Raw genomic sequence first — 24,284 nt, 5'->3', positions numbered from 1 at the left:
TATAATAAACAAGTTAAATGTAGCATGTGTCAACTCAGTAACCAAATATGAGTTACTTAATATAAACAATAAATCATTTATCTTGGAAGTATTTCTTACTGTTAGAGATATCTAATGTTAACTATGTTAAAAATAGAATATTTTAAACTATATTTTGTTAACTAACTTCAATACTTACAACAAGGGGTAAATTTATCTGTGTGAACATTCCCTCTGTTGGCAGAGATCACAAACTTTCTACGGTGGCTATGGCCAATAAAAATTACTACATGGTGGCAACAAGCCTCTCCAACCTTATCATGGTGATCCTTAAACAAGAAATGCACCAACCATTCCAAGGTCAGTACTTAGCAACTTAGTTAATACTTAGCAGAGTTTGAACTCTGATAGCAAAGCATTTGAAAATCCAAGGTCAGTGCTACACCAGGATGAGGTGTCAGAATAGGACAGAGCACCAGCCCTGAAGTCAGGAGGACCTGAGTTCAAATGTGTCCTTGGACACTTAACACTTCCTGCCTATGTGACCCTGGGTAAGTCACTTAACAATTGCCTCAGGGAAGGAAAAAAAAGCACCATAAACATTAAATAATAAAAATATGTAAACCATTACAATTGAGGTTAATGTAAAATCTATCATCAATTTTTAAATATATTTTAAAAATAATGAATATATTAAAATTTACATGTGTATATGTATAAAAATGGATGTATGCACATATATATAAATTGAGCTTTAAAAATTATATTCTATAAATTGTGGTATATGAAAATTATGGAATATTACTGTTCTGTAAGAAATGACCAACAGGATGATTTCAGAAAGGCCTGGAGAGACTTACACGAACTGATGCTGAGTGAAATGCAGGACCAGGAGATCATTATATACTTCAACAACAATACTAGATGATGACTAGTCCTGATGGATCAGGCCATCCTCAGCAACAAGATCAACCAAATCATTTCTAATGGAGCAGTAATGAACTGAACTAACTATACCCAGAAAAAGAACTCTGGGAGATGACTAAAAACCATTACATTGAATTCCCAGTCCCTATATTTATGCACACCTGCATCTTTGATTTCCTTCACAAGCTAATTGTACAATAATTCAGAGTCTGATTCTTTTTGTACAGCAAAATAATGTTTTGGTCATGTATACTTTATTGTGTATCTAAGTTATATTTTAATATATTTAACATCTACTGGTCATCCTGCCATTTAGGGGAGGGGGGGGGGGGTAAGAGGTGAAAAATTGGAACAAGAGGTTTGGCAATTGTTAATGCTGTAAAGTTACCCATGTATATATCCTGTAAATTAAAGGCTATTAAATAAAAAAAAAAAAAAAAAAATTATATTCTAATCTTAAAAGATTGCTGATGACTAGATTAGGGATTTATCATATTACTCCAATATGAGAGAACTTCTTCATAAGATTCTATTTAGTTAATAACTAAACACAGTACCAATAATTAGTTTGGCTCTGGATTAAAGCACTAGATCTAATCCTGTTCTCACAGGTTTATAGAATCCTAAACAATTTTTACTGTCATGTACCTTTAGTACACTGTCCTTGAACTTTTGGGGCTTAAAATCATTGATACATACATCCTATTAGATTAAGCTAAAAAGGGAAATTAAAATAATCAAAGCACAGAATATCAGAGTTAGAAGCAACTTTAGAATGTTAGAGCTAGAAGGAATTTTAGGTAGCCAGAAGAAACCTTCAGGAAAATCTACTCTAACCCCTTCATTTTAGAGGTGGGTAAACAAAGGCCCAGAGGAAAAAAAGGCACTGTGGCCTACAATAATCCTGGTTTTGGCTAAAAGCAGTTTAAAATGTAATTGGGAAATATTTAACAAAATTTTTAAAAATGCATAATATATAGATAATATTGTGTTTAAAACTAAATCTATATTTAGCCTTCAATCTTTATGTAGGGATGTATGTAGTCCCTTTATATAACCTTCCTTCAACCTCACCCAACCTCTCTAAGTATGATACCACTAATATAATCTAGAACCCAGAATTCTTGACTCCCAACACAGGATTCTTTCTATCAGACCACATTTATTCTAATTCTTTTGGTTATTCCATCCCTGATTCCATCATGCAAAAGCCAATTGAGTGTCATTTTAGCACCATTGCGGAGGTCTGGAGAATGTTTCTTGATTGTCTATTCTTTCTCTCTTCTCTGACAAATGGTTTCAATAGCTCTGTATTAAAACACATAGAATATTCTCTTCTTTTCAATTTCTTCCTATTTATCAGAGAGCCATGTCCCTCCCCCTGCCCTCCAGCTACCATCTCACACTTAGTTTTTAAAATTACATTTTTAGTTATGACTTTTTTTTAAACAAATCTTTTTTCCCAATGTATCTATCTTTTCCTCCCTTGATCCCAACATCATCCCTTATAATAAACATTTTTTAAAAAGAGGAGGAAAACTGCAACAAAATTAACCAACATATTGATAAAATCTTCCTGCAGTATTCTACAATCAGAACTGTTCCTACCCTCATATCTCTTCTTTGGGGTAAAGCTTAGTACTTGTGATTTCTCAACATTCAGTTTCAGTCTTTTCAATTTACATTTTCCTAGTTCTATTTACTTCTCATTGTATCAGTTCCTATGAATCTTCCAATGCTTCTCTGCACTCATGTTTTTAATGCAGCTTTAAAAATTATTAAGATAAATAATAAATAAAACAATAATAAAATATAAAATATATTTTCTATATGACATATAATTTTACTTATAAGCATACTAAATGTAATATAAATTAACATAAATAGTATAAAATATAAATATTAATAAGGTTATTATATTCCAAATGATCACAGTCATTTCTCCCTTTTCTCTATTTTTACAATATTCGCTATTTCTTACAGTACAATAGTATTATATTATACTCAAGTGCCACCATTTATTCAACCATTCCCAACTGATATAATTCCTTCACTTTCAAACAAAACCCCATAGCTTTTCACATTCCTGCTTCTTAGTTATTACCTATCCACCTAGCCCAAATATCCTCCAGCTTGAGATATTATATCTCCTATAGATTCAGGACCTTACAATACATATATGCATTTTGTTTTATTAACTCTTCTTGATATCTTTTTGTTTTTAAATCACATCTGTTTCCTAGGTATACCACCCTCCCTTACTCAGCAAATTTTTCCTTATTAAAAAAAAAAAAAAAAAATTTAAAGCAGTTCAGGAAAGCAGACTAACACATCAACTTTTTCTAAAGTTCATATATCATATTCAGTGTCTGTAATCCCCCATATCTTCAATGAAAAAGGGAGGTTCATAGCTGTGTTACCCTGGCCATGTCATTTAACCCCAAGTGCTCAGAAAAAAAAAAAAAAAAGAAAAAGGCAGGTGCATCTTCTCATTTCTTCTTGGGGTAAAGCTTGGTCTGAATGTGCACGTTAAAGACAACTTTACTGAATCTCCTCTTCCCCACCCCAGTTGCTAGTATCTTTCTTCCCAAAATTACTTTTTATTTTGTCTATAACTTGCACATAATTAAATAGGTATATAACCTGCCTTTCAAGGTACAACGGTGACAGGATGCCTAGTAATAAGCATACAGATATAAAGATAGATAGATGTATATGACAGGAATAGGTTTGTATCAAAATCTGGGAAGAAGATAAAGGTGCTCAAAGTTTCAGAGGAATTAACATTTTTCACCTTGAGGTAGAGAAAATTTTGGGAACACTTATTTTCTCCCCAGCAAAACTAACCAAGACAGAAATACTGATGACAATATAGTTGTGTTATGAAGAATTCTTTCCAGTTAGGTAAGATAAGCCCTCACAGACATTATCCTCTAATTAGCCCCTTCACTGCTACTCCAATGACATGCCTCTCTCTAGTATATAAAGCAGAAAGCCCTTCTAGCTCCCTCGAGTAAGATACTGCTATACATTAACTATGCTGGTTAGCTCATCCTCTCCACTGAGCATTCCCTCCAATCCCCTTTTTGTCCTAATTTATCTTCTCTGATACACAGAATTTTTTTTTTTTTTAACATGCTAGTTCTGGCAAGAGGAGGTAAGATGAGATAGACTTGGTCCAGAAAGAAGATAAGAGATTCACTCAGTGTTCAACTAGAGAGAAAGACCTAGGACTAAAGTAGAACAATGAGCTTTCTTCCACATGAGCATCAGCCACATTCCCCATTGAGTTTTAAGTCAGTCCAAAGTAACAGATGAGAGGTAAAGGAAGGACAGAACACTATAATCAAACCCTGTATTCATCTCTAGATACAACACCAGCCCAATGTTAGAAGTTGATCAGCAAAAGAGAGAGACAGAGACAGAGGAAGCCAAAAGAGAAATTATGCTGACTTCCCCTAGGTTCTTCTGTCCCTGGAACTCACCTTACTTACTCCAAATGAGCCATGAAAGCCTCACTGCAAAGAGATCCTAAACCTCTATTACACATTTATGCCATCTCCCTCTGGAATAGAATGGAAAGTCTTTAAAAGCAGAAAATGTCTGCTCTGTGTCTTTTTATTCGAAGCCCCTAATTCAGTGCCCAACGATGGTGTTTCATTAATACCAGATTGACTTAATCCAGAGTAGCAAAAAGGGTACAGGAAGGGGTAGAATGTGAGAAGAGGTGAGAAAGGTAGATTGATGCTTGATTCAGTAGAGCTTTCAATGCAGGATGACAGATTTCATCCCACTGACAATTAATGCCTATGATGTGCAGCTGTTAGACACAGGAGGGATATTCCATAAGAATGAAAAGCTAGTGAAAGTTGGCACTATACATGAGGAGATATACACAACCCAGCAGGTTGTGAAAGATGGATAGGAAGAGAGAAAGATTAGAGATAGTAAAGTAATTTTGAGAGGTATTAACATTAGCCAAGTGAGAAGCAATCAATAAGTATTTATTAAGCACCTGCATTGGAGGAGGAAATGAAGACCTGAACAGAGGAAGAAGTAATGAGGATGAATCACATCTCTGGAATCTGTCTGCTCCTACTCCATTTAGATTCAGAAGCACAGCACTTGCTGGATTTAGGCATCTTTTCAGGGCAGGAATTTCTAACCTTAATTTTGAACATCAAAGGAGAAGAACAAATTAGCTATTTTGTGTGGGTGTGTAACCCTAGTCTGGAACATTGCCACTACCTCCTTCCTTTGGCTTTATAAGAATTCCTGTCACATGATTTCAGAGAAGTTCCCTAGGCAGCTACATCAGAAAGGTTAGGAGCAGCCCCCAAACTTAACCCTGTCCTAACCCAATCCATTCCCCTTTGTTCAACTGTTGATGAGAGAGACAAAGACAGGAGCCTCAGAACCCTTATTGGAGGGGCTTGGACCAGTGCTGATGCAAAAGAATGAAGAATTATTCTGTAGAGGTCCAAGGCCAAGGAACCAGATGATTAAACTGTAATTAAAAGGGAATGGGAATGTGAGAGAGCTAGAAACTAAGAAGAAATTAGATGGGTTCTGAGAAAATAGTGGAGCCTGGAGGGCAATGTTTCTTCCAATTAACCAGCTGTATAACTGTATAACTTTCTTTGTATCTTAGTTTCTTCCTCTGTGAAATGAGAAGTAAGGTTAGTGGAGGGAGAAAGGATAGAGTTAGCTGATATCCCAAGTCCCTTCCAGCTCTGATAAGTCTATATTTCCAAGTCAGAAGCCACTGAGGTAAACAAGATAGGGGTCACAGTTTTACTAGAGGAAAGAAGGTGGTGGATATCAGAATAAGGCATCTTGAACACAGATTGTTAATATTGTTTACTTGTCTTTAAATTATATAAAGATGTGGCTATATATGTAATAGATCTGAGGTAAATGATAAGTATTGACTAGTAAATTTAATATTTGGCAATTTAGTCTTAATCTTGTAGTGATAGAGTAATCTATAATAGTCCTTTAAATGTGAACAATTTTTAAATTCGTACATGCATGTTTTCACATCCGTTATTTTGTTTAGTCAAATCTGTGAGGTAGAAGAGGGCAGAGAAGATCATGCCCATTGTACAAGTCCAGAAGGGCCAAGGTCATGAGGTCACATAGTTGGACCTCCAAAGTTCTCTTATATACTTAGCTCAGAGATAGTAAACTCAGCTCTTCCCATGGCACCCTCTGAGAATCTTTCTTTGTTTCTATGTAATAAAGATTGCTCTATTTCAAGTTCAAGGACCTAAGTTCAAATCCTGACTCTGCTCCTTATTCCCTATGTAACTAGGGACATGTCATTTATTTTGACTTTCTGATGCCCAGCTTTACCTGTAAATGAGGTAGTTGAATTGAATAACCCTCTTCCCCACTCTCCATCTCTTTCTAAATGTACAGTACTTTGCTTCCATATTACTTCTCAGGTTCCTTCTATCTTCTGGGGCTCATTGTGTCTACAGGAATTCTTGATTTGGACCTTACCCTAGTCAATAAGGCAAACTCAAGAAATATGGCAAAAGTAGTTTATAAATATACCAAGTTAGCAAACAATCAGGGTACAGCTAGCCCCAATTACAAACAGGGCAGAGCTTTTATAGACAGGAACAAACAACTTCCATATACAGGCAGAAAAATGATAATTACTTATATTATAAAAAAAATGGATTTGAAGTTTTCCCCCAAGTACACGTGTGCAAATATACTTTTAGACTGCCATTTTCTACAGGCTGTTTGAGCAACTACCCAAAGTTCAAGCAAGGTTTAACGATGGAGTTCCTTAAGCTAATTTTAATCAACTGGAATTTCATTTTCTCCTGAAAAATAGCATTACCCTTCCAAAGGCTGGTTTCTCCTATCATTCACCGTGAGGTACAGACCAGGAAGAGAAATTAGCTTCCTGTTGCTCCCTTCAGACCCTGCCACTAAAACTATCTCTCTTACTTGGATGGTCCCTCCAGTGATGAAACAAAATGAGGTTTTTGACTTTTTTTACTTTCTAAAATTAGCTTATTCATAATTTTTATAGGATAATAATATTCCATTATTTTCATATACCATAGCTTATTCAGCTATTCCTCAATTGATGGGACATTATATATAGCAACCTTTTTCTCACTTTCATATCATAGGAAAAACCTGGAAAGATTTACATGAACTGATACTGAAAGAATCAGGAATACATTGTACACAATGTAACATCAAGAATATGCAATGATCAACTATGAAAGCCTTGGTTCTTCTCAGTGGTTCAGTGATCCAAACTAATCTTAATAAACTTCAGACAGAAAATGTCATCCAGAAAAAGAACTATGGAAAATGAATGTAAATCAACACATGCTGTGTTCACTTCTTTTTTTTATTTTTTTCTCTCCCGTGGTTTTTCCCTTTTGCTCTGATTTTTCTCTGCCAACATGATTCATAAAGCAATGTGTATTAAAAATAAATTTTTTAAAAACCTGACAGAAATGTGGTACACATACACACCCAAATGTACATATACATATATACACACTTATATAAATTTGACTGCACTAACCTACAATCCAATTTTCAAACAAATAATCAGGGAAGATATTTAGTAAAAAACAATAAATGTATTCCCCTTAGTCCTTAGGGATTGTTGTTATTCATTTACTTGTGTCTGCTTCTTTGTGACTCCATGGACCAACACCAGCCCTCCTATCTTCCACTCTCAGTCTAAATTACATTCCTTGTTTCTATGAAACTATCCATGCAACTCATTCTCATCTATCCACTTTTCCCTATGCCTTCATTCTTTCCTAACTAAAGTGTCTTTTCCATTGTTAATGCTGTAAAGTTACCCATGCATATATCCTGTAAATAAAAGGCTATTAAAAAAAAAAAAAAAAAAAAAAGTGTCTTTTCCAATGAGTTCTCTTGATGTGGCCAAAGTATTTGAGTTTCAGCTTCAGGATTTGATTTCCCAGTTAAAAGGCTGAATGAATTTCTTTAGGAGTTTACTGATTTCCACAAAGGAGGGAAAAGGACCCATGTATGCAAAAATGTTTGTAGCAGCTCTTTTGGTGGTAGCAAAGATTTGGAAAATGAGTACATGCCCATCAATTGGGGAATGGCTGAATAAGTTATGGTATATGAAAGTAATGGAATATTATTGTTCTATAAAAAGTGATGAACAAGCTGATTTTAGAAAGGCCTGGAAAGATTTACATGAACTGATGCTGAGTGAAACAAGCAGAACCAGGAATACATTGTACACAATAGCAGTGAGAATGTGTGATGATCAACTATGAAAGACTTGATTCTTTTCACTGGTAGAATGAAGAAGTTCCAATAAACTTTAGATAGAAAATGCCATCTGCATCCAGAAAAAGAACTATAAAGATTGAATGTAAATCAACACATCTAGGTTTACTTTCTTCTGTTTTTTCCTCTCCCGTGGTTTTTTCCTTTTGTTCGGATTTTTCTCTCTCAACATGATCATAAAGCAATGTGTATTTAAAAAATTAAATTTAAAAATGCAAAAATTAAATTAAAAGTCCTTCCAAAGGGCTCTCAAAAGTTTTCTCTAGCAGTCTTTGGGGAGTGGTAAGTGAAAGGGAGAGCTTCTTTGTTAGGTCTCTTAGTAAGCGTGTTTTCCGTAAGGATTACTTTTGCACATTTGGGTTTGGAAGCACAGAAGTAAAACTTTTCGCTTTGATCTTCTGGTTTCTCATAAGGGTTGTCTCCAATTCAAGCACTCTTATTTGGCTTGGCTATTCTACATGGGTGTTTCTGTTCTCCCTGTGCTCATTATATATGCTCCAGTAACTCTGGTCCCCAGTCCTCCTCAAGATATTCTATTTACTCATTTAACCTATTTTCACTATCTGTCCTCCACTTCAGGAATTCTCCCTCCTCATATAGCTTCCTGTTTTCCTTCAAGCCCCAGCTCAGACCCTTCTTCTGCAAGAAATCTTTCCCAAACCCTCCCCCCTTAACGCTGCGATTCCCTTCATTTAACTATTTCCAATTTTCCTTTAGTATCTGTCCGTAGTTGCTTTCTTATTCCTCATTAAGTTATGAGTTCCCGAGAACAGGAGCTATCTTTTGCATTCCCAGTGCTCAGCCCGTCATCCAGCACATAGTAGGTGCTTAATTCAAAAATGTCGACTTATCTCTTACCTTACTTCCTCCAGCCCACTTACCTTAATATTCCACAATGATGAAATGACTTTCTCCCATCCTCTCATTTGGTCTCATCTGATTTTTTCCAGAAAAAAAGAAAAAGGGCATCAAAATTAAGACCAACCAAGCGTCCCAGCAAGGGCCCCCTGGGAAAACGTGTGGTAGCTCAGAGTGGTTCCTCTTTGCTGTGGGAATGTGTGTCATTTCTGCTCATTTATCCAAAAAAAACCCTACTGCGTGCATCTAACTCTGACCCATGGGCTCCGTCTCGGTTCATGTGCCCCCCCCCCCCCCCCCCCCCCCCCCCCCCCCCCCCCCCCCCCCCCCCCCCCCCCCCCCCCCCCCCCCCCCGCAAGCTTTCCCCAACTTTATCAGTTCAAAACGGTTTCTCCCAGCTCTGAGCTCCTTAATTGGCCAGGACGTCCCTGGCTCACTTGACAGTCCCTATAATGATCTTTTCCCACGTGTCTATCTCACCTGCCCAGGTGAGTGAGCAAGCCTGGAAATATCAGTGTCTTATGGAAGCCCAACAAGGCTCGCTTCGCCCCTCCCCCCAGCTGTTTATGGGGAAAGGACCGCTTCCCGTCTTTCGCCAGCACGCTCCCTAGGGGGAAGGGGGGCGCTGAAGCCCGACCCTCTCTGGCCACCTTAGGCGCCCTGGCACCTTCCCGACCCGGCACCTTTGCGTACCCCTCTGTGTCTGCACGGGACGGGAGACGGGGCGGCTCAGTGAGCCCGGGCAGGAACCTGGGCCCTCGCCTCCTGGGGGAGGTCTACAGAGAACAGTACACGTGGCTGCCGCACCTGGCCACAGACTCCGGGCGGCCGCGCCCCAGACCCGGAGAGTTCTGGGGTCTCACGCGCCTGCCCAGGACCCTTCCAGCCTCGCGCCTCCTACTCCTCCCCGGCCCGGAGAGGGTCCACCGCTCGCCAGGCCCCGCCCCCGCCAGATGGCTTTCACTCCGCCCCCGCCTGCTCGCCTTCTACGCAGGCGCACTGGCGAGGCTTCCGAATCCTGGCCTAGAGGCCGGAGCCCGCGCGCGGCTCCCCGGACGCCGGAGGGCGGCCTTCCGGGTGTCTCCCGACACCGGGAAGAGCTCCTTGTGAAATATCAACGCGCTGGGAAATGAACTCTAAAGACCAAGTTTCCCAAAAGTTTCTCGTCTTGGATTGTTCACTTTCTCTTCTGGATTTACCGAATACTAGACTAAATTCGTATTAAAATGTGGCTGACACATGAGTCCTCTTCACTTCTCCAGAGTGATTTATATTTTTAGAAAATGATGCATCACTGATGCAGATAAATCTCACAATCCCCAAAATCTCTGACTGCGAGGTTACTTTGGAATTTTAAGAGTGAGGGAGGTGTTTTTCACGTGTGCGTGGGGGGGAGGGGGGGGTCACTTCGAGTCCTTCTGGAAAGCAGAAATCAGGAAGTTGTCAGGGGAGTCTCGGGACAGATTTCTGTCCAATCAGCCCCAGAAAAGTCAGACTTCAGCTTCCATCGCACCCCGTGCACTCTGCTTCCTTTCCTAGTGGATAAACTCGGCCATCAGTGACTCTGAGCCTCGGGCCATCTAAGAGCAGCTCTGGAGATGCGGATAAAAAAGCTATCGGGTTCCGTTTCTGGGACTCGGGGGAGCTTTAAAAAAAGCAATTCTATGAGTCAGTGCTGAGAGGAAGAGGCTCTTTTATGTCTTAGTTAAAGAAAGACTTTGCGCCTTAACTGGAGACATCCAAGGGATAGATCACTATAGGGTGGCACGGGTAACAGAGGAAGGAGATTTTGGCAGCATCCACTCTCAAAACTGGGGCAGAAGCTGACATTCCCAAAATTAGGGCAGCGTACCGACCTCTGCTATACCCCCCACAGTCATCCCTGGGGGCCGGACCTGCACTTCCATAGCAGGACAGGCAAGAAGTTGGGAGAGGGACTCAGCTGGATGGTCGCAGAGAGCTCTGCATATGATCCTAGTCCGGACGCGGCAGGAAGAGGGAGTCCATGAGCGTTTTTACAAAAGTTCGCTCCCAGCTCTTAAAGCATCTTTACACACAACTATCATGAATTCCATGGGAAAGATTCCGAGATCCATTTTCAGTCTGTGCTTCCAAAGTAAGCTGAACAAGCCCAGATACTTTTGACAAGGAGAGGTGAGAACACTCTTTGGCCATTCTAGTCGGTTTCCCTTTTCCATATGACCAGGAAGTGACAATATAAAACTTTGGGGATGAAGATTCAGAATACCCAGGAAAGTTTAGGAGACTCTCCCTGCAATTGCAGAGCCTTTGGAGGATCAAAGATCAAAAAGACTATAGGGTGTGCACTTAAGCACACAAGTACTTCCCAGATTTACCCAAGGCTTTCAGCTTTGAGAGAATTTTTTTCTAAGAAAAGGGAATGGCAATGTTTAGCACCATCCCCCTTCACTGGAAAGCTGGAGCTGAGATTCCCTTACTGACCTGGTCCATGAAAACACCCGACATATCATCTGCAGCCTATGACAGGTGCAATGAACAAAATCCAGCCTATAGTTCATCAGTTCTCTCCTTTCCTAGAGCTTATTTTAATTCCTCTATTTTTTTTTTTTTTTTTTACTTCCTGTTGTCCCTCAGAATGGTAAGAAGGATTGGATTGGGAAAGAAAAGAAAAATTGAACTCTGCATATCCTTGTTATAATGTCTCTCTCTACATTTTTAGCACCTTTAATAAGAAACATGACCATTATCAATGAGTGTTTTTTATTCTCTTTAATCTAGGATGTGAGTAGGAGAGTGGGAGCTAGTCCACAGAAGAATGAAAAAAACTAACTGTTCAAAGTCAAAGATAGAGGTTTGCTTTTGGGAATAACTCTTTATATTTTTCAGATCAATATGTTAAACTATCTTTGAACCTAGAGAGAACATTGATACTCAGAAAAAGCTCAGAGTGTGGTGTAGTTGTCTCTAAGTGTTCCTGACGGCCTGGAATTTGGGATCATTCCTGCATCACACAAGAAAAGGTACAGGAGAAAGGTGTGCCTCAATCAGAGACAACCTATTACCAAAAAGGCTAATCCTGGCAATAGCAGGTTTTTCTGGACTATGATAAAACCTGAGGATTTGATCGCAAATGACAAATTCTTTAGGTATGCTTCATCTCTGGTTCCATCCTCAGTCCCTGAAAAAAACTTGGGTACTCATGGCCACTAATTAGGTAATGGCAGTCCCTTTTCCCACTCCTGTACCAAACTGGTTTCAAATGGAACGAAATTATCAGTTCTGTAGTTTATTCCCCAGAGCCTGGGTATAGCCATTTTGCTAGCACTAGCCAGGCAATTTAGTCATGCTAACAAGCTTTTTAATTTTAATCAGTTTTATTTCCAATCCCCACTACACACACACACACACACACACACACACACAGAGTGCATCATAAAAACATAAGAAAAACAGCCCATTACAAATCATATACAGTTATGCAAAAGAGATTCCTACATTAGCTATGTCTGAAAAGAAAAGAAAATAAATTTCAATATAGACTCAAGAGTTCATCAGTTCTGTCTCTGGAGATAGATAGTATATTTCATCAAAAGTTCTTTGGAATAAGCATTTTTCTAATATGTACCACGGGCCAGTCAATATGGTAAGCAATAGACAACAAAAGGCAACAAGAGTCATTGCCATCAAGGAGTTCACAGAGCAATGCAGGAACCCCTTACAAACAACTATACTAATAAGATGTATACAAGAAAAGTTGGTAATAATCACAACCAGAAGATATTGACATTAAAGTAGATTGGAGACATTTTTTCCCCTTAGCTTTCAACATTCATTTTTGTAAGAGTTTGTGTTCCAAATGTTTTCTCCCTCCCCCCCTTCCTTCTCCCTCTTCAAGAGAGCAAGCAATCTGATACAGGTTATACATATACAATACTTTTAAACATATTTCCATATTTGTCATGCTGTATAAGAAAAAACAGACCAAAGGAGAAAAATACCACAAGAAAGTAAGAGCAAATTAGCAAACAAACAAACAAACAAACAAAAAAACTTATATAAATACTATGCTTCTATCCATATTCAGTCTCCATAGTTGTCTCTCTGGATGGAGATGGTATTTTCCATTCCAAGTCTATTGGAATTGTCTTGGATCACTGCATAGCTGAGAAGAACTAACTTTATCCATAGTTAATCATCACATAATCTTGCTGTTACTATTCTGCTCCCTTCACTCAACACCAGTTCATATTAGTCTTTCCAAGTTTTTCTGAAATCAGCCTGCTCATCATTTCTTATGGAACAATACATTTAATATTGCATTTATATACCATAACTTAGTCAGACATTCCCCAATTGATGGGCTACTACAAATATTCTTATGCTTGCCTATCCTTTTCTTTCTTTTATGATCTCTTCGGGATACAAACTCAGTAGTGAGCTGCTGGTTCAAAAGGTATACAATCTTTTGGACATAGTTCCAAACTGCTCTCCCGAATGGTTGGATAAGTTCACAATTCCACCAACAATGCATTAATTTTGGGAAAGACTTCTTGCAGAAGGTTGAATTTTAGCTGAGATTTGAAGGAAGACAAGGAATCTACAAAACAAGTTTCAGGCATAAGAGACAAACAGTAAAAATATTTGGAGTTAGGAAATAGAACTTTGTGCAAGAAGTAGCAAGTGAACTAGAATCCCTGATCATAGGGTATGTGGAAAAGAGGAGTAAGATATAAGAATATTCAAAAGGTAGGAAGGGGTCAGCTTAGAAAGGGCTTGGAATATTAAACAGAGGACTTTATATTTAATTTTTGATGCAACAGGGAACCATTGGAATTTTTTAAATAGGGGAATGACATGGTCAGACCTTCACGTTAGAAAGTTCACTTTGATAGATGAATGGAAGATAGGGAGGTTGACCAGGAGACCATTGTAACATTCTAGGTGGGAAGTGATGGTGGTCTACACCAGGATGGTGTGAGGGCCAAAGAGGGATGGGAGGCATATAAGAGATATTTCAGAGGCAGAATTATTAAGATTTGGCAACTGATTAAATAATAAAGAATAAGAGAGAATGAAGAGTGAAGGCTGACGTTGAGATCCTAGGTGACTGGGAGGATGGTAAAATAATAGAGTTTAATTGTAAACGTTAAATGTAAGATGTCAAAATTTCCAATATGCAATTAGAAATGTGAGATTAGAGATCAGCAGTAAATTAGGGCTGGATAGGTATATCTGAGAATCATCAGTATATATATATATATCCATTGAATCCATGAAAACTAATGAGATCAAAAAGTGAAATGGTATCAAAGAATGGAAGGACCTAGGACAGAACCTTGTGAGATAACTTAAGGTTAGCAAGGGTTACTTGGATGAAAATCCATCAAAGGTCAAGAGAGAATGAGAAGGAGCTATCAGACAGGTAAGAGAATTAGAATAGAGAACAAAGTCACACGAACCTAGAGGGAAGAAAGTAAATATCAAAGAGAAGAAGGTAAATGACAGTGTCAAAGACTGCAAAAAAAGTCAAGAAGGATGAGGATTAAGAAAGGGCCATTAAAAAAAAAAAAGAAAAGAAAAGATCTTTAGAGAGAATAGTTTGGGGTTGAATGATGAATGAAGTCAAAAGCTGGATTGTAGAGAGTTGAAAAGAGAATGAGAGGAAAGGAAAGGAGGCACTAATTGTAGATAATCTCAAAGAATTCAACCATCAAAGAGAGAAATATGAAACAGTAGCTATTGAGGATGTACAGATAAAGGAAGGGTTTTTTGACAACTGGGAAGACCCCTGCCATGTGTGTGAACAGTGGGAAAATAGCCAAGGAAAAAGTGAGAAAATCAGGATAATAAAGGGGGCAATCTACTGGAGAAAAAAAGAGATGGAATAGAATAATTTACACATGTAAAGGAGTTTGCCTTGGCAAGTAGAAGACCACTTGTTTATGTGAGAGAGGGGTGAAGGATGAAATATTGGGAGAAGGTATTTTCTCCCAATTAGAACGATATTGAAGAGGAAATTCTCAGCAAGTAGTAGAATTCCTTGGGAAGATTTGTATTCATATAAATTGTCTAGTGTACTATAAAGACTGTTTCCTTTTATTCCTAAAACCCAGCAGAGGTGAGTTCCTCTTTCTCCCCAATTTATAATTACAGCAACTGATATCTTTAAAAAGATCCTCCATTATCTCCTTATTTAAAACTTTGAATCAGTCTGAAAACATTCCATTTTCAGATTTTTGTTATCTTCAACAAATTGCTGAGCTTGAAGATCTTAAAGTGTAGATCTGGAAACAAAGGTAACATATAATCCTTGCCCCTCACCAATTACTGTTGTGTAAAAGAAAGGCACATTGTGTTAGAAATGTACTTTACTATTCACAAAAAGGAAGATAGGAAAGCATCTTCAGAACTGTTATACTATCATATCATTCAGATTTGAATTGGGATTTCAAAACTATTCCCATTTCCATCTCCATCTAGACATTAAGAAAATCGTTTAATAAATTTCTTTTGGAAATGTTAAATATTGAACACAGATTTTCTTTTCCAATCTTCAATATGGACACTTAAGTTATCACATAATCATTCATCTGCAGAAGCATTCATTGGCTACTAAATAAAGAAATTGAAATGGGTAAGAGAAATTATTTAAGTTTCCTTTTTTATTTTTAAATTCCTCAAACAGAAAGTTCTTGTTCCAAGCTCTCATTCCTTCAAGTGAATGGTCTAATTTAATAATTAACATGCTTGTTATTTTCCTAATGTTGAACACTTGAAGTCCTAGTACAGATCCAAATTGGTCATAATGAATACATTTACATATTTAATATAGACTGTAATCTTTTTTTTAACTAGTATTTTATTTATTTTTTAATCAATGTTCATTAGTGATTTTGGTTTATAGTTCTCTTCTTCTTTATCATGAGTTTGGGAACCAAAACCAAGCTTATATCATAGAGAGATTTTCTTCTTTCCATATTTTTTAAAAGTTTAGCATAGATTGTTCGTTAAATGTTAAATATAATTTATTTGTATATTGATGTGTACCTAGAGGTTTTTTCCATGGGAGTACATTAGTGGCTTCCTCATGTTATTCTTTCTAAAATCATGTTATTTAACCTCCCTATTTTCTATATTGTTTACTTTAGTATCACATATTTTTGTAAATATTAATTTCATTTAAATGTTCAGTGTTTTACCAGATAATTCAATATGGTAGCTTTTATAAATCTTATAATTTCCTTCTTTTTTTATTTTTAGTTTTTTTTTTTTTCATAATTATAACTTTTTATTGACAGAACCCATGCCTGGGTAATTTTTTATAACATTATCCCTTGCACTCACTTCTGTTCTGCCTTTTCCCCTCCTTCCCTCCACCCCCTCCCCCAGATGGCAAGCAGTCCTATACATGTTAAATATGTCGCAGTATATCCTAGATACAGTATATGTGTGCAGAACCGAACATTGCTCTTGTTGCACAGGAAGAATTGGATTCAGAAGGTAAAAATAACCTGGGAAGAAAAACAAAAATGCAGTTTACATTCATTTCCCAGTGTTCTTTCTTTGGGGGTGGCTGCTTCTGTCCATCATTGATCAATTGAAACTGAGTTAGATCTTCTCTTTGTCAAAGAAATTCACTTCCATCAGAATACATCCTCATACAGTATTGTTGTTGCCATATATAATGATCTCCTGGTTCTCCTCATTTCACTTAGCATTAGTTCATGTAAGTCTCTCCAAGCCTCTGTGTATTCATCTTGCTGGTCGTTTCTTACAGAACAATAATATTCCATAATATTCATATGCCACAATTTACCCAACCATTCTCCAATTGATGGACATCCATTCAGTTTCCAGTTTCTAGCCACTACAAACAGGGCTGCCACAAACATTTTGGCACATACAGGTCCCTTTCCCTTCTTTATAATCTCTTTGGGATATAATCCCAGTAGTAACACTGCTGGATCAAAGGGTATGCACAGTTTGATAACTTTTTGAGCATAGTTCCAAATTGCTCTCCAGAATGGCTGGATGTATTGGTGATTTCCTTGTTGTTTATCTTTGGGTGAGTTTGCCAAATTGACCATGTTAAAGTTCCTCAGAATTATATATGATAAGCTAAATAAGCAGAACCAGGAATACATTGTCCACAATAACAGCAAGAATATGCAATGATCAACTATGAAAGACTTGGTTCTTCTCAGCAGTTCAATGATTCAAAGCAATCTCGATAGACTTTGAACAGAAAATGCCATCTGCATCCAGAAAAAGAACTAAGGAGACTGAATATAAATCAATACATGCTATATTCATGCTATATTCACTTTTTTCTGTTTTTTTAATCTATCTCATGGTTTTTCCATTGTGTTTTGATTTTCTCAACATGATTTATAAAGCAATATGTGTTTAAAATTAATTTTAAAAGAATTATATATATATGTTTTGATTGCTATATTACTCAATACTAATATCAATATTGTTCCATTACCTAGGGTACCTCTTGTTATCTTTAGTATGCTCAGTTTTTCAAAATAGCTAATTTTGGGGGCATTGGTCAATTTTCCTTACTTTTCAAGATATGTTATTTAGCTTTTTTAATACTTATGCTCACTGAGATACATTATATACTTAATAAAGATGCTTTTTAATTTTTTATTAATTTCAAACTTAAAAATAACATTCCCAAGTACAGAACATAACACAAAAAGGAGATTCAATATGAATCTGCATTTCAGTTTACTTAAAAAAAAAGGCTTCTGCGTACTAAATGCTATACTGTTGTTTTTAAAACTATTCTGCTTTTCTGAGCTTCCTTCTGAGTTTTCTTTTATTCTTTTGCTGTGAATATATTTTGCTTCTTTACCCTGCAATAGAGAAGGTCACACACATACATACATATATAGATGTATACATGTATGTATATATGCATATATTATAATTTTACATAAATATATATATATACATACATACTTTCACTTATCAGTTCTTTTCTCTGGAGATAGCCTCTTCCTTCATAAAATCCAAATTAAAACAACTAAGGCAATAGCTAAGAAAACGATAAATGTGGGAAGGAATGTGAGGAAAGTGGGACACTAATGTATTGTTAAGGAGTTATGAACTGATCTAACTACTCTGGAGAGCAATATGGAACTATGCCAAAAGGGCTATAAAGCTGTGCATATCCATTGATCCAGCACTATCACTAGGTCTTTATCCCAAAAAGTTAACAAAAAGGGAAAAGGACTTATTTATACAAAAATATTTATAACAGCTCTTTTTGTGCTGCAAAGAATTAGTAATTAAGGTGATGTCCATCAACTGGGGAATGACTTAACAAGTTATGATATAAGATTGTAATGGAATATTATTGTACTATGAGAAATGATGAGCTGGATGATTTCAGAAAAATCTGGTAAGACTTACACAAACTGACACAGAGAGAAGTGAGCAGAACTAGAAGAACATTATATACAGTAACTGCGATATTATATGATGATCAAGTGTGAATAACACAATCAACATGTATCATTTTCTTCTACAAGTTAGCCAATCTGGTAGGTGTAAGGCAGTGCCTCGTATTTGTTTTGATTTGTATTTCTCTAATCAATAGTGATTTAAAACATTTTTCAAATGAGTATAGATTGCTTTAATTTCTTCATCTGAAATTTGTTCATATTCTTTGACTATTTATCAATTGGGGAATGACTTGTATTTTTATAAATCTGACTCAGTTCTCTATACACTTTAGTGTTTCTTGATCAGAAACACTAGCTGTAAAAATTTTCCCACTTTCTGCTTCTAAGAGTGTGAGAAGGCAGGGAGAACTGGACATGATCCTGGAGAGGAACAAGGGCTAAAGTTGGGTCTGGGAGAAAACATAATTGAAATCTAGTGATCTAGGAAGATCATAGAAACAAAAATGTGTGGTCCTGTGAATGGAAAAGGCTGAAGAAAAGGCTCCCTTACTTGCCTCTTGTTCTACCCTTCTCTCTTTACACTTCACCATGGGCATGTTTCCCTCTGTCAGCATTATCTAGATTGGCGTAAAGTAACACACATGTTCTCTTGCTATAGTGCAGAATCAGATAACCTTCTCTAAGTGTTTTAGAAGTTTTCTAATGCTGAGAAGGACAGGGGGGTCATATTTCTATGGAATTGTTGTTGTTCAGTCACATAAGTTGTATCTGACTTTGTGACCCCATTTGGGGGTTGTTGTTGTTGTTGTTTATGACAAGAATACTACAGTGGTTTGCCATTTCCTTGTTCAGCTTTTTTTGCAGTTGAGGAAACTGAGGAAAACGCAAAGGCAGAGGCAAATTTGGGAGGTGAATGACATTGACATTTTACAGTTGAGGAAACTGAGGCAAACAGATTAAGTGACTTTCCTACTGTCATGCAGCTAGTAAATGTCTGAGACTGGATTTGAACTCAGTTCTTCCTGATTCCAGGTCCAGGGTTCTATTCACTGCCATTTAGTTGTCTCTCCCGTGTGAAGTATTAGCAATTTTAGAAAAAGGCAAAATTTCAAACATCTTTATATGTGTTGAGGAGGGATGTCTACAGCACAGATTCCTTACCTGTAAAATGAGAAGATAAACCAGGACAATTTCCAAGTTCTCTTTAACTGAGTCATTTGATGATCATTGGTCTAAAGTCTTATAAATTATAATATTCTATGAATTTTTGGTTTTTGTTAGGTAAACTCTGTTTAACATAGTTTAAGTGCTAAACTATGAAACTGACTAGCAGAATGCAAAGAGGCCCAAAAGCAACAGAGTTTGGGTTTTTTTTTTTGGGGGGGGGGGTGCAACAGAATTTTTTTTTTGTTCCCAACTTTGCTAAAATCTTGCTATGCAGCCTCAAAGAAGCCATTTTCCTCTCTGTGAGCCTCAGTTTCCTCATCTGTAAAAGGAGATAATTCAATAAGATAATCTCCAAGATCCTTTTCAGCTTTGTTGTCCAAAACATTCAAAATTTAACTAGTTCAAAGAAGTCAGAGATTTCTGTGGATTTTATAGAAGAGAAGACAACCAAATCCAGAATGTATGTAGTAAGGATTAGGGAGTCATTAGAAGTTTTAAGAAAGGTAATTAAAGAGTCACTGAAGTTTTAGAATATGAAAACATAACAATGAAAACAGTTTTTAAGGAAATGTGCCACAGTTATTCAGTGGCACATAGAAGAGACTATAGGAATATTCCCCTGACTTAATTTAATTCCTCAATTGTTCCTCAAGCTACCTGCCTGGCTTGTTCCTCAGTCCTCAAATACTGGCCCTCTGTCCCTGTTCTATGACCCTTTCCTAAACCGTGCATATTCAATCTGCTTTATGCAGCTTTACTTAGACTGTATCCTTCAACCTAAAATAACCCTTCTTCTCTCCCCTTATCTAAACCCTCCATCTCTCAAGGCCCCATTTGTTTCACCTGTTTCATGAACCCTTCTCCAATTTCTCCAGCCCACCTGGATCTCTCCCTTCTCTGATTTCCAATTGCACTTAAAATCATGTCATGCATTTCCAATGATCTTATGATGATGAGAGCCACCTACACAGAGAGAAGTCTGTAGGAACTGTGTGGATCAGAACATAGCATTTTCGCTTCTTTTGTTGTCGTTTGCTTGAATTTTATTTTCTTTCTCATTTTTTTCCTTTTTGAGCTGATTTTTCTTATGCAGCAAGATAATTGTTTAAATATGTATGCTTATGTTGGATTTATATATATATATATATATATTTTTTTACCATATTTAATATATATTGGATTATTTGCAAAGGGAAGGGGAGGGGAAGGGAAGGGGAAGGAAATTGTAACACAAGATTTTGCAAGGGTCAATGGTGAAAAATTATCCTTCCATAAATTTTGAAAATAAAAAGCTTCAATAAAAAAAAATAAAATCATAGCACATTCGAGCTGAAATAAACCTACTCAGGAGCACTAAAGTTCTAAGATTTGATTATCTTCCAATGGATTGAAGTGTAATGTCAAAAGAAACTGAGCAAGACAGAGATTAGAGACCAATTCAATAGTTTATTAAATGGAGAGAAATGGAACAAGAGGTTTGGCAATTGTTAATGCTGTAAAGTTACCCATGTATATATCCTGTAAATAAAAGGCTATTAAAAAAAAAAAAAAAAAAAAAGTAAAAAAGTAAATGGAGAGAAATACTGGGACCAATGGATCCCAGGGCTAGACAAGAGTATGAGTCCAGCCCCGAGTATCGGGACAGCAAGCCTTTTATGGAATAACAAGAACATTGACATAATGCAGAGAGACATTTACATAATGCAGAGACCTAGGTGGGGATAGCCTCATAGATGGAGGTTACTGATATTCTAATGACATTAAGGAATGTCTATAACACCTTTATCTCAACCATTAAGAGGGGGCGGTCATAACCTTAAGGCAGAATACGAAATAGGACAAATGGAGGAACTGGTCACCACATTAAAAGTGACCTTTGTCATTACAGAAGATTGGACTTTTTGTCTCCTTGACTTTATATTCCTTAAAAGATTCTTTATATCCCTTTAAAAACTTTGTTCCTCACAACTTGAGATGCTCTGGACAATGTCAGTAGGTGCTCTGTGAGAAAATATTGATACTATTAAATGGCTTGAAGTGTCGGGAGGAGGAAGGTTTTGGGAATTTTTAAAAACCCAAATTGATCCCAGGACCACCACATTTGTGGCTTTACTCATTCTGCCCAGAATTTGAAAGCTTCAACCATAAACAACATTGAGAGCCTTTTCATAGTCCCTTCCTCATAGGCTTTACACTACAACTCTAGAATTCCCTGTGCTCAAACAACAAATACCATATATTCATTCAGATCACACACACACATGCACATACACACACACTTCATAGTGAATCTTTGATCCCTCTTCCCTCCCGCACCCTCTATCATCTACATCCTCCTTTATCTTTTGCCATGCCTTCTCATAGCAGTTGTTCTGACTTATATGTAACCAAGTCTCTAACAAAACCCAAGGTATTTGAGTGCAGCTATATATTAAATAACAAAAACGGCAACAAAAACTATGGTTCCAGAGAGAATGCAGATATAAATGTTTTCTACCTATGTAAGGGATTTACTGAGTGTGCCAGAGCTGATAGGGAAAGAAGTAGAGATGGTTCCAGAGACTCCTCAGGGGAGATCTATGTGGATAGAGAAATTGCAGTTATAGAAGGGAATGTGGTTTCTCAGCATGACCCTAAAAACTGCTAGAATGGCCCTCCTGAAGGGAGATCAGGCCTTCTCTTGTGGTTTGAGCTGAAACCTATTTATTCTCAGTCCCAAGGTAAAGAAAATTTTTTTTTTTTTGATAGATTTTTGTACATTTTTTGGGTAGATTCCTTTGTACATTCTAATCTTCATAACTTCAATTTCTGTTTGATATTTGCTTGGATGAATAAGTTTATTACTTTTGAAAATGTCTTTTGAGGATGTTTATGAAACTAACATAGTGAGTCTAAACTAAGGGCTACCTATCCCTTTAAGAATAACATGAGATGTATACTTATTGTGTATCTAATTTATATTTTAATGTATTTAACATCTGCTGGTCATCCTGCCATCTGGGGGAGGGAGTGGGGGGGTAAGAGGTGAAAAATTGGAACAAGAGGTTTGGCAATTGTCAATGCTGTAAAGTTACCCATGCATATATCCTGTAAATAAAAGGCTATTAAATAAAAACATAATAATAAAAATAAAAAGAATAACATGAGAAAAAGCTTTCCTTCTGAACCATTCTTACAATTCTAGATTACTAATATTTGAGGGGGCAGAGAGATATAATTCTAGTCCAATAAGCTGGGAGAAAGGGGAGGAAATAGCAGACACCTATCTACATATCTTCTGTTCCCTTTAAAGTGGGAATCACAGGTTCCCTCTTGGAGAAGGATGGGCCTTAAAAGCTAAAGGGAAGCGTTGATGTTTTAGTTAATTCAGTAGGAAAGTGACATGGTCAGATCTACATTTAAGGCAGCTGTTAGCAGTGTGTTGGATGAACTGGAACAAGATAAAAATTGAGGCAGGAGACCAATTAAGGGCTATTGAAATAGTCTACTAAAATGCTAGCTGAGTAGGGGGAAAAAAGGTCAGATTCAAGCCAAGTTAAAGTAAAAATGGCAAGATTTGGCAAGGGGTTGTAATATAGGGTGGAAAGTGCGTTGTGGAGGATAATGCCAAAGTTATGAAACAGGATTACTTTCATGCTATATATGATTAGACATCAGAAGGAAATCTTTAATAGCCGTCCAGCCTGGCTAACTAGGAAGAGATCTGCAAGGGTTAGCGACCAGCAATTCAGAAGTTTTGCAATCCATGGAAGTGAAGGAAGTTATGAAATCCCAGGCCTTGTGAAGTAGATTTGGACTAGTTAACTTGAGATATTCTGTTATTCTCCAGCAGAAATTTTGTGGGTCAGATGAGACTAATTTTACAAGTGTCTAAACGCGACTAGAATGGGCTTAAAAGGCACATTGTCTGGAGCCTAGGACTAGCCTTTGCTGCACAAAGCTTCTTCATTCTCACTCGGGACTCAAGCTCTTGGGGGTGGAGGAGGGTAAAAGCTGTGGAGCTCCAGCCCTTGGTGCCATAAGCGGTTTCACTTCTGATATATTCAATGTTGCCCTTATTCTACATTATATAAAGCCTTCAGACTAATGTTTAGGAGAGAAGCTTTTTTTTTTTTCTTTAAATAAAGACAAATACAGCAGCCCCGTATGCCTGCGCTTTTAAGAAAGACGCTCGATATTGTGTATATATTTTATTACTATCTCATTAGGAATATGTAATCCAAGCTTTTGGTTTTTTAAATTATTAAGGATAATGTGGAGTCTTGTCGTTTGCGTGAATTTCTGAGGATATGATGTAAATTTTTCTTCATAGAATTATAATTTTTCTTCTATTTGCGTTGTGCTAGATGAATCCCTTAAATAATGTTTGCAAAGGGAGAAAAAGTCCGTTCTACGCTCTAACCCAGGGAAGCAGCGGAGGCGGGGTGGGGGAAGGGCGCAGGAGAGACAGGCTGCACCCGGGTGAAGAGGGAGGGGCGCTGCCTCCGGCTCAGGTTAGCTGGGCAGCCAGGCCTGGTCAGTGCGAGGAGACAGAACTACGCACCTCCTCCGAGAGGTTCTAGGCGCGCCGACTGCCCTTTAGACACACCCACACTTGGAGCCGCGAAATTGGGACCGGGGAGGAGCAGCAGAGCCCAGGAGGGGACG

General features: G+C 37.4%; 1 protein-coding gene across 7 annotated transcripts in view; it reads right to left on the bottom strand.

Moving 5' to 3' along the window:
• SRRM2 (serine/arginine repetitive matrix 2) overlaps positions 1-10,017 on the bottom strand; it is a 39,699-nt gene extending 29,682 nt beyond the window's left edge. For 5 of the 7 annotated variants that reach the window (XM_031945649.1, XM_031945653.1, XM_031945655.1 and 2 more), the window contains exons 1-2: positions 9,766-10,016; positions 9,096-9,150 (exon numbers count right to left, since the gene is read on the bottom strand). The gene's annotated coding sequence lies outside the window, so the exon portion shown is untranslated. Of the gene's footprint in view, positions 1-9,095; positions 9,151-9,765 lie in introns of all 7 variants that reach the window. The other 2 variants (XM_031945656.1, XM_031945650.1) reach the window with 2 other exon arrangements.
• Positions 10,018-24,284: the final 14,267 nt, after the last annotated feature.

Source organism: Sarcophilus harrisii, chromosome 1 (assembly GCF_902635505.1).
Source record: "Sarcophilus harrisii chromosome 1, mSarHar1.11, whole genome shotgun sequence".
Taxonomy (NCBI): Eukaryota; Metazoa; Chordata; class Mammalia; order Dasyuromorphia; family Dasyuridae; genus Sarcophilus; species Sarcophilus harrisii.
This window is presented reverse-complemented; position numbering and strand designations above follow the sequence as displayed.